Source organism: Castor canadensis, chromosome 10, assembly GCF_047511655.1.
Source record: "Castor canadensis chromosome 10, mCasCan1.hap1v2, whole genome shotgun sequence".
Classification (NCBI taxonomy): domain Eukaryota; kingdom Metazoa; phylum Chordata; class Mammalia; order Rodentia; family Castoridae; genus Castor; species Castor canadensis.
The window spans coordinates 79,550,046-79,570,093 of NC_133395.1; the positions used below are offsets into that span (position 1 = coordinate 79,550,046).

General features: G+C 41.7%; 1 pseudogene; it reads right to left on the reverse strand.

Annotated features, from left to right (window-relative positions):
* Positions 1–3,290: 3,290 nt before the first annotated feature.
* On the reverse strand, positions 3,291–18,571 carry LOC109680516 (plexin-A4-like; annotated as a pseudogene).
* Positions 18,572–20,048: the final 1,477 nt, after the last annotated feature.

Sequence of the window (20,048 nt, forward strand, 5' to 3'; positions counted from 1 at the left end):
ATCTTCACCTTTATTGCACACTCCTTACTTCAAATTGCAATAAAAGGATTGGGTCAAAAAGCAAATGGAACTCATCTTGCAAACTCCTCTACAAACTGTGGTTTCATTGTAACTCAGATTTGTAACAACCTGGAAAGGAAAGGAAAATGAAATGTGGGTGGTGACAGCTGCATCCATTACGAAGCTGGTTGGTGGAGAGAACCAATGAAACTGCTTGAGAAAGGATGAACCATGAAACAAACAGTAAATCAAGACTTATTCCTTATTCCTCAATCATGATCTGCAAATGTTTAGAATACTCCCATGTAGTAACTTATGTAATTATTAGGAGCAGCCTATGAGGTTTTTCAGTAGAATGTAGCACTTACTTTACATATGAGAGAGCAGAAATGAAAAGAAGGGCCTACCCAGAGTTACACAGCAAGAAAATGGGAGAGATTAGTGGAAACCCAGGCCATTATTTCACCAGTCAAACATCTCTCTGTGTTGACTTTGCCAACTCCCCAGTCCCCTTGCCTTGCTCCATTGACAGATTAGAGCAATCTGGATTAGGAATTCAATACAGGAGAACTACTCTGGAGACTATTTTCATAAACCAGACCTCAGACGTAGAGGGACTCACAGCCCCATGTCTTCAATCTCTCCCATGACTATTATGACATTGTTTCTCACACTTCCTTAGGGTCCCTTTTCTTTCAGCCATTCCTCAAGCAATGGCTTTTCCTGCTATTTGGCCATTGTCTCTGTTCTTGTCTTTCTCCTCATGGCTTGTATAGGTGATACCATTCTCCTCTAAAACTTTTATCTTCAATTCTGAATTCACATCTCTACCCTCATCAGTCTCTCAATAGCAAGATTGCTTTCAGGTTCATCTCTTGACTCACTAGATCCCACTTCCCTTTGTCTCAGGGGAGAGATAAAGGATTGTCCTTAGGTCTTCACTGTCCTAAATTTAAATTTTGCATCTTTAGTGAACTCTTTGCCTCAGTATTTAAAATGCTCAAATTTCTCCCATGAAAAAATTAAAACTGACATGCTCCTCACCAAATTTTCTTTAAGCACTTGATCCTCTGCAACTGCAGCCTGTTTCTTTCTTCCATCTCATGTAAGACTTTTGTTTTGTGGACTTTGTTTCCATGTGCCACCTCCTATCCACTCTTATCTACCCATTCCAATCTGGCCTCTGTCTGCATCAGCCTGCCATATTGGCTTTAGCTCTTACTAGGTGCCTCAGTGACCTTGTTATCTCTAAATCCAGTGACATATTCTGCACTCAGCTTATGAGACTTTTTAATACTGCATAATGCCCTCTTTGGGGTCATCAAAGACCAGGCCATGGCAGATGACCACCCAAATTTCCAAGGGACCTCTCTTTCCATTTACTAACATTCACCATTGAAAGTAAGTATTGAGCTGTCCTGAAGGTGCAGGATGAGTAGATGAGCAAAGGGACAGAGAAATAAACCACTTCAACATAGGAGTAGAAATCTTTTGGAGCTCTCTGCCTTCTCCCTAGGCACATGCATACAGTACACATGCACACATGTTCTTAAATCTGTGCACTGTTTCATATTCCAAGGGGCTAGTGATCTTAAAAGAGCAGGATGCTGCATTGACTTTGCTGGAAATGCTATGGTTCCTTCCCCATGTGGGACTAATTTTGAGTGGATGGGAAGAAACAATGTCTGAAGCCTGGGGAGTAAATGCAAGGCTGGTATCCTTGTCCAATTGGCCTTCCACAATTCTTCTTTCCTCCCCAAGTGGTGGAAAATGAAATCAGTCCTGACCCCTGAAGAGATCTCTGCTTAGGGGGGCAACTGGGCCATACAGCATCTAAGGTCCTTTCCAGATTATAGATCCTTTGGATTCACTACTAGTCCTCTTGGCACAACCTCTGCTCACTTTGTACCCATTTCTAAGCACACATTTGTCTGACTGGATAAAGTCACATATCCACAGATGGAAGAACAGATGGAGAGATGAATGACAGGGCTGCAGTTGCTTCATGTGCCTCCTTTCATTTCAAGCCATGTTTGTTGAGTTGTCTCTCCAGTCTCTCCCAGACATGACAGTCTGGGGGCTGAGGATGGTTGGCACTTTGTTTTTTCTGGATGAGACTGGGCTTCAGCATGTGTCTTCCAGTGGTGACTGCAAAAGGAATGAAGATTAATGGCTACAGAGACAGCTGAACTGTTGATGAAGTAATACAGTCCAGTGACAGAATCATCTGCAATGGCATCAGATTCAGCAGAATGGCTGTCTTCCCTGGCCTCCTATGGATTCTCAAGAATAGTGGGGATGGAGCCCTGGAGAGGGCTCAAGGTAGAATCTCCTATATGCATTCTGCATTTCACATTGATCCTGATGAATGACGACACAGAGGGCAGAGAAGTCTTCTCTAATCATCACTTGAGGCTCTGGCAATGAAATAGATCTATGAAAATGGACATGGCACACTTGAATCAGGGGTCAATGGAAAACAACAAATCCTGCTTCCAAAATAGATGTATCTCTCTCCTTTTCTGCTGTTTAAGGATCAGATCAGAAGGTGAGGATGATCTCCATGGTAGAATGTAACTGCCATTCTTTCTCTTACCTGGCTTTCTACAGGCAGAAGACAAGTTGGGCAAGAAGGTCTAAATGGACACTTGGAAGGGGTCCAAGGAAGGGGACAGAGGCCTTGGATGCCAACCCAACAGATAGGAGGCAGCCTGCAGGAACACCTCCCAACCCCTTACATGTTCCTAGCTCCAGCCACATGGAGGATATGAGGCTTTTTTTCTCACACTTGGAAACACAGACAACTGAAAGCTCCTTTGGAGCTGGGAAGGGAAAGCCAGGTAATGTCTTCCCAGTGAAGATAATACTGATGCATGACTGTTTCCTTGAGCCAAGTTTTGGATCTACATGAGGACTGTCCAAGTGGAAGATGAAGTAGCAGCATAGGATTGTCTTCTGTCTAGAATTCCTCATCTATATTTCAGTCCTGATGCTGACACCTGGGGTCAGGGGCAGCTGGTCAGAAAGCTTTTCTCTGACATCTGGTCAAGTCCCAGGCTGTGAGCCTGGCCACTCCTGGACAGAGGGTCAGTGGCTTGATCCAATTGCACTGGCACAGGAACTGAACGATCCAGGAAGGAAAGAGAGTAAGAAGAGGCAGAGATAGGGAAGAGAGAGACAGTGCCGCTTAAGGGAAGTTGCTAATACCCATCATGTGGTAACAGTGACAATCTACACTGAAGCAAGAGTGGTGTGTCCCTCCCTAGAGGGAAGCCCCAGAAGGATGGTTTTCAGATGTCTAAGCCCATGAGGGATATGAGTTTTTCTAGTTTGCAGAACAGCTTCTGTTCTACACACTGACCATTATGGTCCAGGGATCCAAGGCTCTCCTTACTGTACTTGCCCACATAGGACATTTCCAATAGCTTGCTCACAGTGTTGAACTCATTCATGTGCATCTGAGATTGCTCAGCCAGGTAGGCATTCATGTCCTGGTCACAGATTGCCAACATCTCTCCAATATCTGTGTAATATCAATCCAGTTCTTACACGTGGGAATGTCCATGGTATAGAGAAGCTTATTAGAGGGTGAGTCTTTTCCCAGACACTACTCTGACGTGGAGGAGGAGTCCATAAAGGTCTGAACCCTCATGGGAAAGCAGGTGTCCATAATTCTGTTCTTATGGATGTCAACCACAAAGTGTCATTTCTTGACTGTGTTCATCCAAAACTGTGGAGGCGTTGTTGCTCTTCCAGGTGTGCTGACCATGCACAGCATGAATGCCATACTTATCAGCCTGCACATCCAGTAAGTCAAACACTTTATATTATCAGGTTAGAGCCTGAGAGAGCTGTGCTGAAGACAGTCATAAGGAGGTTATCTACAAATGTTTGCAGTGTGCCCTTTCTGGACAGTAATCTTTTCAGATAGAGCTCACACAGTATTTTTGTTCCCCTAGTCGGTCTGCTCCTGGTTCCTATATCATGATTGTTCACTAGATACTATGGTTTGACTGTCAAGGCAGTGGGTGATCGTGGGTGTTTAGGAGTGAAAGTTGTTGAGGCTATCTATGTACAGAATTAGGTTTCATATTTGCTTTCTGAGGACCTACAGTGTAGTTGCTCACTGTGATATAGGCCATTATCTGCTTGTTACAAAAGCTGCCCCACTGCCATGTGGCACCTGGCAGGGGCCAAGGTGTTCAGTCTCTTCCAATCATTCTCATTCTCTGTGGTGATGTCTTCAATCTTGTAGGATCATCTGTGCCCTACTTCCTAGTCATCATTTCAGGTGCATGGCTTTATCCTTGGGCTGGTGGGAGCCAGGGCACATTCTATTTCTTTCTTTTTTTTTTAGGTCATAGGTTTTTATTCAAAGAACAGAGATTATTTTCTGATCAATAAGTCAAGGGTTTATTTGCTGAAAGAATTATAATTGCATGAGGCAGAGTATTGTGACCTAGTGATACGTAGTATCTAGCTGCTATGTTCCCTATTGGTTTGTTGCTCTAGCTTTATAAATTTTATTCCCTGTAGATTTGCCCCAGTTAACTCTAAAGGCTATGACACGTGACTCTTTTTTTATAGAAGAATGTGCTAAGCATGACAGAGTTATACCGTACTAACTGACCCTCTTACTGTATTTCAGTTAATCCCATTTCCCTCTTAGCAGACAATTTGTCTTCCATTCACTAAGCTCCCACACCTTCTATTTCTATTTTCTACTATCCCATACAGCCAGGGCACATTCTAAAAGATGGCATCTAGGATCTTTTCTTTTAACTGAAAGAGAAGTCACAGATCTTCACTGGGATCTCAGAGATGTTGGCATTGTCTTGTGGTGACACAGCTCAGGGCCAGGTCTTGTACTCTATCTGCTGTCAGGTGAACTTATCCTTGCTCAGGGATTAGATGGTGTTGATAGTGCCCTTTCCATCTGCTGTTTCATGACACAACAAGGAGAAAAGGTACTTCTTGGCACCATCCTTGAGGAAATTGTAGAGGAAAAAAGTGAACCAATGGGTCAGCATCTTCTCAGCCACTGACTGGCCTGTGCAGCAGCTGGAGGTGGTTCTTGTTGATGAGGTTGGCCAGGAATACTTGAGCACATCAGTGTTATACTCCAGCTTGCGCCTTAGCACTGTTGTGATGAGTGAAGCCATGTGGTCATAGTTGCATATGCAGAAGTTTGAAGCTCTGTTGGTATGTGAGCATGTGGGAGAAGGACAGCAGTAACACATTGGTGTTGATGAGCTTCAGGCCTTTCTTCACACATGTCTGTGAGTATCTCAGGACTTTGAACACTCAGACACAGAGTGATCTCCAATTCTGGGGAATGGCACCTCTATGTTGCAGATTTTATAGTCCAGGAAGGGAATCTCAGCTCCAACCAGCTCACCTGTCAATTCATGGATTCCCTTCTGCAACTTGGTGAATGCTTCCTTGCCTTCCAGGGACATGCAGGACTCCAGGTTGTCCATGTGCACCTGCAGCTGCTTCAGCATGAGGTTATTTTTGTGGGACTTGCATATGTAGACCATGAGCACAGCCACAATGAAGATGTTGATGGAACTACCAGTGGTATGATGTTGATGATGGTAGACAGACAGTGAGCTGTTTGGGGCAGTGCATCTTATACCTGGGGAGTATACTAGGCCACAGATATGAGCCATCACTTTGTGCCTGCCAGTGAGGTTGGAGGTGTCTCACAGAACAGTTGCACATTTGACACAGTCATGGTGCATGGCTTCTCCCAAAGAAGCACAGTGTAGTTCAGCTTCACATTATCCCCAGTCATGGGTGGTATCAGGTGCCTGTTGGGATAGTGGAGGTGCTGGGCTTCACAACAGGATTCCTGAGACCAAAGGCCTCAAACACAGGGCTGAGATAGTAGGTAAAGTTGGTCTTGTTGAAGATTAGCAGGAATTGGGCATTGTCCAGGATGAAGCCAAACTGCTCAGGCCTCTTGGTGAGGTTTAACTGATGGGTGGGTACCAGGGCAAGGGCTGGAACTTAGCAGGTCATGACAGTAATATTCAAACCCTCACAGATGTTGATGTTTTCCTTCCTTCCATGCAGGGCACAATCTGAGGGTTCTGCATGAGGTCCAGGTGAACACCCAGATGGAGAAGAGCATTTTCCCACTGACAATACTCCACTCTGCCTCAATGGCACTGTGCTGGAGTCTTCCACACACTCGAAGACCAGGCCCTGACAGATCCTGTGCCTGTCCACCTGCACTATCACCTTCATCTGTAGTACCTCATCTAAGGATGTGGTGTTGCAGAGGGAGTAGGATGGAGATCACCTGTGGAAGAGACAGGGGTGCATCCCAAACATCACCACAAAACTATTGCTTGGTTGGGTCCTGGGATGATCAGTTGGGTGTCCTCAAATATGGACCCCCAGCTAGATTCAGGCATGAAAATGTAAGAGTCTGCATAGGAAAGGATGATGCTTAAGACTCATGGAAGTGGGTGGGTCTGGGCAGGTTCACAAGGCCCAAAAGCTCATTCTAGAATCTTTAGTCATAGTGGTCTCCCAGAAGTCACTTTTCTTATTCTTGTGCAAATAGACACATGGTGCATGTCGAAGGCTGCGTGGAATGTGACAGACCAATGACAGCACATAATAGTGGTTACATCCTCCTGTCAACAACCCCAGGGTCACAGCTAGGGCATGACAGGGTCATTGGTCCTGTGACTCCCAGCTGCCCAGTGTGACCATTTCTGGTCTTGGTGGGCACCCAAGGCTTGGTAGGAAATGGCCCAATAAGCTCAGAGGGTGAAGGGCAGAGGAGGATGTGAAGGTAGTGGTGATGGTCTAGACATGGGACAGGGAACTGCCAGTGTTGGCCCAGGCCCAGGGTTGAAGTGCATGTGTGCACATGTGTCCGTCACCTCTGAAGGACCCTCCAGCCACAGTTTGGCCAATTATCTGACTTGCTGTTTCTGGGCCTGCTGTCTGTGACAGGCTCAGGAAAACCATGGCAACAAAGAAATGAAACATGAGCACAGATGGAGGAACACAGGCACCTGGTGTCCCAAGGGCCACATGGAGGCCAGTCCTCTGGGATTTTTCTTCCTGGCTATATGAGGCTGTCTTGGGAGAGAGTCATCAGGAAGGTTCAAGTGGGCCTCTGGACCTCCAGACCCATCATGCCAAGCAAGCACATGGTTTTCTGAACCAACTTGATGGCAACTTTGTGGTAGTTGGCTCCCCGGTCCTAGGCTGTTGAAATTAACTCGTGGTTCTCAGGACACTGTCCATTGCTTCCACCTGGTTCTTAGGTGAGTCTATGATCCAAACTGTGGAGACTGCCTAAATGCTACTTATCACAGATGCCAGGAAATGGAGACACAGAGAAGTTAAGGGAGATGCTCAGGTCACACAGCAGGAGTGGCAGAGTCAGAGCTGGAATTTGGAGGTCCTTGCTGCCTGCATGCTCTCTTCCAGGGTCAGGCCCATGGTGGGTGGGCCAGAATGATCTGAGCAGGAAGGCTATTATGTGTGTGACCATCTGCCTGGGGACTTTCTGCCAGCACAGCAGGATTATCCTGTCCTTTGCTTAGACAGGTGCTGGCTTCTCCTGACTTCTCCACCCTTGGCTTTTAAAGGGAGACTGTGGAGAGTGGATTATGAGACGACTTTGAGAACTGGATATAAGCAAGGCGAGATGCAGCTCAACAGTTTTTCCTAAAATGTTTACCTGTAGGCTGAGATTGGCACAGTCCCAGTCATGGAAGAGGGAGATGCAGAACAGCTGCTTCTCCTAAGTTGTTTACATTCAGAGAAGCAGGAAGGCAGGTTTCTCCTGTTACAATGTCATGCTTCTCCTGGAGAACTGCTGCTCCACCCTGTTTACCACTGGGTATAAAAGACTCACTGGAGGAGGATGCGAGACATTTTGCTTTGGGGGCTTTCTGCTTGGGGGCTTTTGCTTTTGAGGCTTTTGGGTTTTGGGCTTTTGACTTTTGGATGAAGGGAGGCTTTTTGATGTGGGAGGCTTTGGAAGGGAAAAGGACTGTTGAAGGAGAATTGCTAAAGGGGAATTGTTAAACAGGGTTTGATAGAAAGTCAGCACCAAGAACTTTAACATAAGCTTTAGAAAAGATAATGTTAAAGAAAAGCTAAAGAGAACATGAGACAGTGCAAGTCTGAGCACAGAGGCTTTAAGAAAGCTAAAGAGAGAACATGGGACAGTGCAAGGCTAAGGAAAGAGACTTTAAAGAACAGAAAAGAGTTTAAAAGCAAGGTTTTAAGAAAAGACTTTAGAAGCAAAGTTTAAAGGAAAGACTTTAGAAGCAAGGTTTTAAAGAACTTCAAAGGAGTAAAGCCTTAAAAAATAAAGATAGAGAAAAGAAGAATAAAATGAAGAGAATAATAGAGAAAAGAAGCAATGAGTGTTGTGCATCTCCACCTAAGTGCCCAACACACCTGATCCTACTTTCTGTCTGTCTATCCTGTGTCTTTTCTGAATCTCCAGTCACCCCCAGTTAGCCCAGTTAGGCTTGGTAGTAACCAGGCCTGAGAGAAAGCTTGCTCCAACAAAGGAGTGAGAAAAAAAGCTTGCACCAGGGGACACCTGGGGGAAATTAGGATGGGCCCAAATCTGCCTTGTTTGAGCCTGGCACCCACAGAGCACAGCATGTTGGGAAGTTTGGCAATGGAGTGGGTTGCAGGCCTCTGGGGGCTGGGCTGCCAGGAGCAGCTTACCAAGTGTCCCTCTGGCTCCTTCAGATCCTCTATCCCAGACATGCCCCTCTTGGGGAGAAGTTTTTCTTTTTTTTTTTTTTTTGGTGCTGGGATCGAACCCAGGGCCTCACGCATGCTAGGCAAGCACTGTACTACCGAGCTACATCCCAGCCCCCAGACATGCCCCTCTTGCTGGAGGCCTTCTGCCACACCAGGAACAGCTGTGTGAGAACATTCTGGCAGGTTCTGAGGCACAGCAGTGAGTGACAGGGGGCTCTGTCCTGGAGTCCCTCACAAACATCTACCAAGGAGAGGGGACCAATGTGTGATGGCAATGCCCACTAGTGCACAGGCTTGAGCCAGGCCTCTGCACATCTATGCTTCACTTGCCGTCACTTCTGTGATAGGAACTTAAATATTTACAGAGGAAGAAATGAGGTATAGGAAGTGTAGGTGACTTGCCCAAGATCACCCAGCATTTCAGTGGCAGAACCGGGATTTGAACCTGGTCCATATGACGCCAAAGCCCACTTTCCCACCAAATCTCAGTGACTTCTGCATAGGAAGCAAGTAAGTAGTGAGCTTGGCCCTCAAAGAACACCTAGTTTGGTGAATGTATCAGTGATCACCACTAAGCTAATGCTATGTAACAAGCATCCCCCCAGATCTCAGTTGCTTAAAATGACAAGCACTTGATCTTCTTGCCTACAGGCAGTTGGGTCACTGGTTGCAGGTTAGTGGGTTTCACCCAAAGATTTATTTTGGCTTTCACCAGTTCCTGTAACTGGTACCAGTGACTGGTTTTTTGTGTGTGTGTGTCATTCCTGTACCAGTGCCCTGTTCTCCTAGGTGGTCAGAAATGTGGTATTTCTGAAGGGTTCATCTTGGAACTGGTGCACTGTCCTGCTGCACATATCCCAAAGCAAAGCTACATGGCCATGCCCTACATCTCAGGGTGGGGAAATTCACATCATAGGCTCTGAAAAGCCCCATGGCAAGAGCAGGGTGTTACACTCTCTCACAGGGAGGCAGGAAGAGCCAGGACAATAACCCAGGGGTCATAGACCTATGAGAATAACACTGTTCTGCACTCCGTCAGGTCCAAGAATCCAGGGGATTGAATTGTCTCCAGGGAATAACACAGCCAGGATTTTGGAATGGGAAATAAAAAGTCAACCTGAGGAAAGGCCCCCAAGAAACTAGAAACTAGACTCATCTTCTTCTATTCCTCTTGATAGTCCTCACAGTCTCATGTTACTATGTTGCACAGAAAGATCCTAGGACAAAAGATAAAAAGAAACAAAAACATGATTAAATATTGTTCTCTCATTTGGACACAGGAGTCAATCATAAGACTGTCTGTTTTCTGGCCAAAATTTGGTTCTGATGAAGACTGGGTTTGCCAGGTACTCACAGAATATGTAACTGATAAAAGCCCAGTAAGCTGGGAAGAAATAGATTATGCCCTTTGCTGGCAGAGGGAACATACAACTTTGTTCCTGCTTAAAGTGCCTAAGACCAAAAACCCTAAATCAGAGGAGAAAAAAAGCAAATGGGAGCCCCTTGATTGCCTTCCTTCCCCTTATGGACCCAAGTGCCCTGACCCTGAACCTTCTCCTACCTGGAGGCCAGGGAGCCCACAGGAAAATTCACTGAGGGAGGGAAAAGAGATAGAAAATGAGGGCTCTCCATCACCAGGCACTTCCTTCTCTAGAGAAGGGAATTGGAGCAATGTAAACAGGATATCCAAAATCTTCCCTTCCCCCACAGTGAAAATCAATCCCAGACCCTGTACCCTCTCTGAGAGGTTCCCTTAGGGGGTGGGGGAATTGGGTTTGTTAACACCTCTCTCACTAACTTGGAGGTGTGAAATTTAAAAAGAGAATTGAGGTCTCTGCTAGAAGATCTACATGGGTGGCAGATCAACTTGACCAATTCCCTGCCCCACAGATTTACATGGATTGAACTATTGTCCATTTTAAGCATCTTGTTCTCTGGGGAGAAAGAGGAATGATAAGAAGGGCAGCCAGGATGGCTTGGGAATGCAGCTTCCTCTGGGTCCTGATGTCCTCCTCATAGATGTAAAGTTTCCCAGTCAGGAGCCCCAATGGCATAACAATGATGCTGTTCATCAGGGTTACATGAGAGTTCTCAGAGACTTAACTACAAAGGGAATCCAGGAAGCAGTTTCCTGATCTCATAACACAGTCAGGGCCTTTGACGCTCAACAAGGCAAAGAGGAAGGCCCCACTGAATTCTCAAATAGATTAAAAGAGCAGATGCGAAAATACTCAGGACTAGATGTGGGGGAGCCCCTAGGTCATGGCATGTTTAAACTTCATTTTTTAACAAATAACAGGCCTGACATAACAAAAGAAAGTTACAAAAATTTTAAAACTGGAAAGATAAAAATATGAAAGACTATCAAGGGAAGCCCAAAGGTTTATGTAAGGAGAGATGAAGAAAAACAAAAGCAAAAGGCCAGGATAATGCTGTCCACCATAGAGCAAATGAGTCAAAATGCAGTGGCCCATGGGCCCAGGGATGACGAGCTCCCTAAGGAGGACACCAGAAAGGGCAACACCCCAAGGGACAACCAATGGAGAAATAAATGTTACAAATGTGGTAAGGAGCGGCATTTCAAGAGAGAATGCCTAAGTTAGAAAAAGGAGGAGTCATTTGATGAAGACTAAGTGTGTCATGGACTATTTTATTTTAAGGAGTCCTACCAAGAACCCTTGACAAATCTACAGGTAGGATTTGAGCTAAATGAAATAAACTTTTTAATTGATTCTGGAGCGGCTCTCTCATCTTTAGCATTCCATCCCCCTTGTATGCAGTTGTCATCTGATAGCTTATTAGTTTCTGGATTGAAAGGAGAGGGCTCCCATGTCCCTCTATTCAGAAAAGCCCCTGTGAGAAATAAAGACAGACAGATAAAAGTAGTCTTTCTTTCTCTTTGTCCCTCAAGCAGGAACCAATCTCTTGGGCTGAGACTTAATGTCAGAATTGGGGATAGGATTAAATGCATATCAAAAACAGATTCAGATATCTCTCAACCTGTTGTCTCTGAGGAAGAACAACAAATTCTTCCAGAGGTCTGGACTAGGGACAGAAACTGAGGAGGACTAAAAGTTCCTCCAATTCACATTGAACTAAAAAGTAAAGGAGAAGCTGTCAGGAGGAGACAGTACCCACTCCCCAAGAGGAAAGGCTGGGATTGCAACCTATCATTGAGGGTCTACTCAGGGAAGGCCTTCTTGAGTCCTGCACATCCCCTTACAACACCCCAATCTTCCCAGTTAAGAAGCCTGATGGCTTTTATAGATTAGTCCATTATCTAAGAGCCATCAACCAAATTGTGCAAAGTGGACACACCTGTTGGTCCCAAATCCTTATACCCTCCTCAGCAAGATGCCACATGATCATAAATGGTTTAGTGTAGTAGAATTAAATGATGCCTTTTGGTCCTGTCCCTTAGCTGAGGAGAGTAGAGATTCCTTTGCCTTTGAAAGGGTAGAACCCTAAATGGCAAGAAAACGACAACATCGATGGACAGTTCTGCCTCAGGGATTCTCAGAACCCCCTAACCTGTTTGGACGAAGCCTTGAAGAAGTGTTGAAGAATTTTAACCACCCCCCCACACACGGATTAAGTTACTTCAATATGTAGATTATTTGTCAATCTCAGGGGACAAAAAGAAAGTAACAGAGGCAACTACTACCTTGCTTAATTTTCTGGGTCAACAGGGACTGAAAGTGTCAAAGTCCAAACTACAGTTTGTAGAGAAAGAAGTTAAATACTTGGGACATCTTACTAGTGAAGGAAAATGGAGACTAAAGTGAGAGTGGATTTCTGGAATAATTAGTATCCTTCTTCCAACTATCAAAAGGGAGCTAAGAAACTCTTGGGCCTTATTGGGTACTGTAGATTATGGATAGATTCATATGCCCTTAAGACAAAGGGCCACCTGACCCTCTTCTTTGAAAATCAGAGAAATTATAGTCCCTAGACTCCCTAAAGCAGGCCCTTATCACTGCTCCAATGCTAGCTCTACCCTCTTTAGAAAAGCCATTTCACCTATTTGTAACTGTGGATAAGGGAATAGCCTAGGACCATGGAGGACAAAGACAGCCAGTTGCCTACCTCTCCAAGATCTTAGATAGAGTCTCAAGGGAGTGGCCAGAATGTATTCAATCAGTTGCAGCCTCTGCTGTGAGCAGAAAATTGACCTGTAGGGGAACCCCGATTGTAAGCACACCTCATCAAGTGAGAATGACCCTTAACCAGAAGGTAGGGAGATGGTTAACTGACTCAAAGATTTTAAAATATGAGGCCACTCTGTTAGAGAGAGATGATCTGATACTCACCTCAAATGATTGCATAAACCCAGCTAAGTTCCTAGTGGGAGGATAATCCTCAAGTCCTATTGAACATGCTGTCTAGAACTGATAGAACACCAGGCCAAGGTGAGACAAGACTTATGAGAAGACTCCCTTTAAGACCAGTGATAAGTTCTTTGTGGCTGGTTCTTCCCAGGTAATTGAAGGAAAGAGACACAATGGATACCCAGTGATAGATGGAACTCACTTAACTGTAATTGAATCAGGCCAACGACCTAGTTACTGGTCAGCTTAAACTTATGAATTATTTGCACTTAATCAGGCCCTAAAACTTTTAAAGAAAAGGGAAGGAACTATCTACTCAGAATCCAAATATGCATTTGGAGTAGTACACGTTTGGAAAAATTTGGACTGAATGAGGTTTAATTAACAGTAAAGGAAAAGATATTGCTCACAAGGAACTTTTCACTCAAATACTAGAAAACTTAATGAAACCTGAAGAAATAGCAGTGGTTCATATATCAGGGCATCCAAAAGGGCATAATATAGAGTCCCAAGGAAATAGAATGGCAGATGAGGCTGCCCTGCAGTCCGAGGCACCCATTTTCCATCTTCCCCTGGTCATACTCCCCCTTGCATTACCCCAAAGTTTTGTCTTCAAGAGGAGAAGTGATTATCAGAACTAGGGGCCTCCAAAACTCCTGAGGGAAAATGAATTTTTACCTGATGGTGGAGAAATGCTCACCAAACCAATAATGAGAGAAATAATGTCTCATCTACATAAAGGAAGTCATTGGGGACCTCAGGCTATGTGTGATGTAATCTTAAGAAAATATGGCTGTATAGTAATATACACCATAGCTAAACAAATAACTAAGAGTTGCCTGACCTGTAGAAAGGTCAGTAAGCAAGCTTCAAGAAACAGCTCCTAAGAGGAAGGAGTCCAGGATTAGGAATATTTCAATGTGTTCAGGTTGATTATACTGAAATGCCCAAGGTAGGGCAACTTAAATATCTCCTGGTTACAGTAGATCCTTTGACTAATGGGTGGAGGCTATTCCATTGCCCAGTGCCACTGCCCATAATGTAGCCAAGGGATTATTAGAATCCATAATTCCAAGATTAGGATTAATAGAAAATTTAGACTCAGACAATGGGAGCCATTTCACGGCCACACATCATTAAAGATCTTACTCAAGACCTAGTTATGTCTAGGGAGTATCACACTTCTTGGCAACCTCAATCCTCTGAAAGGGTAGAAAGAATGAACCAAACCCTAAAGAGACAAATACCCAAACTAATACTAGAGACCAAACTTCCTATTTGGCATGGACAAAATGCCAAATTTTGCGCTCCTCGAATTAGAATGGCTCCTAGGAAAGACATTGGCCTGTTTCCATATAAGATGTTATATGCATTACCCTATTTAGGAATGTCCTCAGATCTCCTCACTATGGAGACAATGGGCTAGTTTCTTAGAAACTATGTACTGGGTATCTCCTCATCTTTAATTATTCTTAGGCTACAAGGCCTTTTGGCCCAGACTCCTATTCCCAGCTCACTCTTACAGAGCTGAAGAATACGTCCTGATAAAAACATGGAAGGAGAGCAAACTCAAGCCCACCTGGGAAGGACCCTGTAAGGTCTTACTTACAACTGAGACACCTCTCTTAACAGCAGAACGAGGCTGGACCCATTATACGAGAGCCAAGAATTCTCCTGATCCCTCACCATGGAGAGTGATGGACAGCCACTTTAAACATGGACCTTATGAGACTGATTATAAAAAGGTTATGAGAGCCTACCTGGTAATCTTAGGTGCTATCTCCTATGCACCTCCTGGGATCCTTAAGGATTTTTCTAAAATACCTGTGATAAGGATTGAGAATTTAGCTCAGTGGTAGAATATTTGCCTGTCCTTTGTGAACTCTGGATTCAGTCCCCAGCACCTCCAAAAAAAAAACTCCCAAGACAAAGAATTCTGCAATTGTGGCTATTTCTAATGAGTCTATCCTTTTGCTTCACTTCTGACTGATGACGTGAATTGACTCCCACCATTCCAACACTTCCTGAACTAAATGAAATATAATCTGATATATATAATATGTGATAGTTGTAACTATTTTTAACCTCAGTGCTATGGCAACTAATATTTTAATGTAAACACTTATACCTTACGATGACCTAAGAAACATATCTAGGTGCACTCCATCCAAAAAGCTCCTCTTTAAAACAGACATCAATACAGTGCTGAAGAAGCAACTGGACTATCTCTCTTGAGTCCCATCTTACAGCATACATCAGGGCAACAGAGATAATGTCACCCTTGAGTACTTTCATAAAGTCATTTATACAGATAATTGGATATAGTTCCAATTTAGTATCTTGCCTGTTAGTGTAGAATGTGCCATTTAGTAACCGATTAAAGTGTATTGGGAACACAATGTTTGCCTTTGTAAATTATCTCCAAGCCTAAAAGTAGACATTAAACAGGGATTCTTTTGGTCCACTGTGGTATCACATACTAGAATTTCAAATTTGATGTCCTTGGATGAACGATAACTATGGTGAAGTCATTTATCTGAAGTAGGGAAAGGTTTACATGAAGAATTCTCCATTTATTTCCTATTCCAATATAGTAAATTGTCACTTGTAGTCACTAAAGTTCAAGTAAGTAGAAGCTGTTTGCCTGATTAAAACAATAACTGTAATGTGAAAATTATAATAATGATAATGGTAATATTAGCCAATGTAGTTTCAGTTAATGATTCTGACAACCATATGCTAGGCACTAAACTAAAAGCTGTATAAATAATTGCACAACCACCCTTCAAGAGTGTTAATTCTCTTTTTCACACCAGGGAACATATTCAGTGATAAGTCATGTTGTCAAGTTCACACACCTAGCAAATGGAAAGGATAGGAATTGAAAACAATTTTGTGTGACTCTAAGACCTTCTCCTTACTACCCACACAGGACTTATCTTCATTAAAGTTTAACCAATTAAATATATTTTCATTTCCTTTGCCATGCCAAATAAAAATTACAACATTAACATAAATTCGGTAGGAGAAAGGAACAAAACATGACAGCATCCATTAACAGCAAGGAATAGTCACTGAGGGATAACCTAACCTCAATATTCTTCAAGAAAAGCAATATAAAGCAGAATCATCCAAGAGACTCCTCTATTCCTATTTATGCTAATCATTCTCAGTAAAAATATATAAGAAGCAGAAGTAAAAATACTATAAAATTACAAATTTTACAGTGAACCAAAAATTAAGCTAATTTATAAATATCAAACATAAGTCAACATCTTAAGGGAATATAAACTCTATTACATACATTTCTTTGTGCTGCTTACAACAAATAATTGCTTTTCTAACTAACTGATGGTTTATGTTGATATTTTCACTGTGTCCCAATGAGTTAATCTTCTTCTCACCAATTAAAAACTTCTGACTTGACTGATTGTTACCTGTAGAATGGGACTTAGGTGTTTTATTTAAGTGAAAGGACAATACCTTTTATGAGCATCATATGCCTGTATACTTGCATCCTTGGATATGAGGAATAGTGGCATACAATATTTGTTTTCCTTTACAGCAAGTAAAAGTGGCATGAGGTGATCCTGTAAATCAAAAAAATCTCAATTTATACTTCACATAAATATTTCTCAACTGAATGAAAAATTTATGAAAGACCCTATAAACATAAGACACACAGAGTCAATGATCAGCAGTCTCTTCCTTCTCACCCACTGTATTTCATTAGCTGATCCTTCTTTTTGAAATGACCCTCTCCTGCCTAGAGTTGTCATAATAACCCCATTTCTCTACAAAACTCACTTCATTCACTGCTTCCACCAATCTGTGCTTCTATCAATGCAAAGATACAAAAAATTGTATCTGTGATTGTTCCCATCTAAACCAAAATCTTTTGATGGCCAGCACTGTCTTTATCTAAGCAGCCCCAAGTCCAAATAGTAAATATTTCTAGTATGTTATTGAATAAATGAGCTAAATTGCCATGTCTAGATCAGGGTCTGTATTCTAAAGAATATATATTTACTTTTCTACATGTATTGTGCCCCAACAGAATGATTCAGTGATCATTTGTTTGAGAAATATGGCAAAGCTATGCACTATATTAAAGAAATTAATTTTATTTAATTTCTATTTTGCAATGTTTTGTGACAAACATTAGCGTTTGAATTAGAGTTTCAAGGATACTGTCTTGAGAGCTTTCTGGTGACACAGTTATTTCCTGTAAGTCATGGCGAAAGCTTGATTTCTTTACTGTCTTCTATGTATGATGTCAGGATTCTAGCTAACAATACCAGACTGCTGCTCCAACAAGGTGTCTAAGGAAATAGACTCTAAAGTAAATGAGATGGGCTTCAATGAGATGAGTATGGCTTATTACTACATAATCCAGAGGGATTTTCCTACTATAAGATGAAAGATTCTTACCTTCACTGTTATAAAACTCAATATAAAATTTTATTCTCAATTATGATGATAATCCTGTGACACTGATGCACATCTACTGTTTATTTGTTGAAACCATGATTCACTATGTAGACCAAGCTGGCCTGGAATTCACAAAAATCTTGTTTCAGACTCCCAGGTGCTGGAGTACAGACATTTGCAACCATGACAAACTTATCTTACTATATACCCTCAACTACCTAATTTCCAAATTGGCCTGCATTTATCTAATTAATATCTCATTCCATTCTCCTTCTTTAGCATTACCGCAAATGCTGACAACAGCATCCACATTTCCATTTATCATAAAATGTTTCTGGGGTGAATTCAAGTATGATATATTTGAACTATTGTAAGAAGTTTTGTAAATGCTGTAATGTACTCCCACCAGCACAATAAAAAATTTAAAAAAGAAAATCAACCATGTTTTGCCAAAAAGTTTGTTTTATTTTTTAAAAGGTTATTTCCATGTACCTCTACCCAGCACAATAAAAAGATAGTTATTACAAAAAAAGTTCATTTCCAAGGCAATTTTCATTTTCTGTGTGGTTTTACACAAGCTAGAAAAAAATCTTTGGTGAAAAAATACTTGAAAAAAGGAATTACCCTTAACAAATTCAGTATTTTCATGTATATTTGTCATGAATGCATAGATGAAAACCTAACCCTCTCATACTTATTCAATGTATCAGTACTTACAGTGACATGTTCAACAATTAATATTTTTATTCAGGAAATGTTTGAGCTCCTAAGCATTAAAAATTAACCCAAAACTTGACACAGTTAAAACATGTATTTTAAATGCTTTGAAATTAATGTTGGGTAATCCATACCTGGGTTTGTTTTTCAATATCTGCACCATATGCAAGCAGTCTGTTAGCCATTGATGTGTTCCCATTACAGATAGCATAATGGAGAGCTGTATAGCCAATGGTGTCCTTAATGTTCAGATCAGCACCATGTTTTAGAAGAAATGTTGCACATTCCTCTTGCTCGCACTGCACAGCCTGAGGGTATTGTACCAAGAAATCCACTATCATTTCATTGAACTCATGTTAAACTTTCCACAGGTTTCATCAGCAACTTGTATTCAATGAGATAAAGTCATTGTTTTTTCTTAGTATTTAAATCAAATCCAATTCTTCTGAAATTAATAATTACAATCTACCTTAAGCAAAGATATGCAGTTGTCTCTGTCATAGGTGTCAATCTCACACTTATTCCCCACAAGGATAGTCACCACTTCTAGATGCCCATAGGCACAGGCAAAATGCAGAGCAGTTCTGTATACATGAAGGAGATTTCATGAAATTGTAAATTACCATTCCACAATATACAATTTTTCATGCAATTGTAACCATTAAATGACATTTAATTCCTCAACCTTCTAAAGATTATATATATATATATATATATATATATATATATATATATACATATATATGTTTGTATATATATATGTATTTCTGAAGGAATGTCAATACTTATTAACAGTTGTTACAATATTAAAGGAAAACTAAGCTATTTTATCAAATTTTGTTCATGCATGTGGTGCTGTGGATAGAAAAAATGACCTCTTGTATTCTAGACAAGTGTTCTAACATTGAGCTACATACCAAGCCCAAAGAAGCCTTTTAAATAGAAGAGCATAATCTTTGGACTTAATTCACCTAGTGTTTGATTCCTACTCTAATCTCTCTTACCTTCTTGCTATCTCTTAGTCCGTCTATGCCTCAATTTCCTCATCCATAAAATGTGGATCAAAATAGTAATCTCATGGAGATTGCATAGCAAGCATGAGACTCTGAGTTCAAAACCAAGTAGCAAAACTTAAAAGAATAGTAATCACACAGGACACAGCTTTGATACTTCAGTAAGAAACTGCAAAGAATTTAAAGCAATTCCTTGTACATAACAGCTCAGTACACATTAGATAGAATTACTATAACTACTACTTTAAAAACACAATATTTCAAGTAAGTGAAATATTAAATTTAATATTAATAAATAAGGATATTAACTATCCTTATTTTCTAGCTGTTTTAAGTATTATGAATTTCAAAGAATAAATTATGATTTTTTATTGAAAAATTGTGTCCTTTTTACCTAGGCTACCTTCAAACTCAGGATCCTCCCACCTCATCTTCCAAGTAGCTGAGATTACAGGCACGCAGCACTGAGCCTAGCTTATGATACTCTTTTTCTCCTATTTTAACATCTTTGATATTGGAATGCCACTTGTAATTCATGATGTATTACAACTATAGTTAGCAGCACTTCAAACTTTTTTTATTTTTCTATTCTTTTTTATTTGACAGTGCTGGGGTTTGAACTCAGGGCCTCACGCTTGCTAGGCAAGTGCTCTACCACCTGAGCCACTCCACTCTGTCAGCCCCTAACTTTTTTCCCTTAATACATAAAATAAAGGGTCATTACATAATCCATGGTGGCTCCCATTAATTGAACTATAATAAATACATCAGGTCTTTGGTATTCTTTGTCATGTCATTGACATTT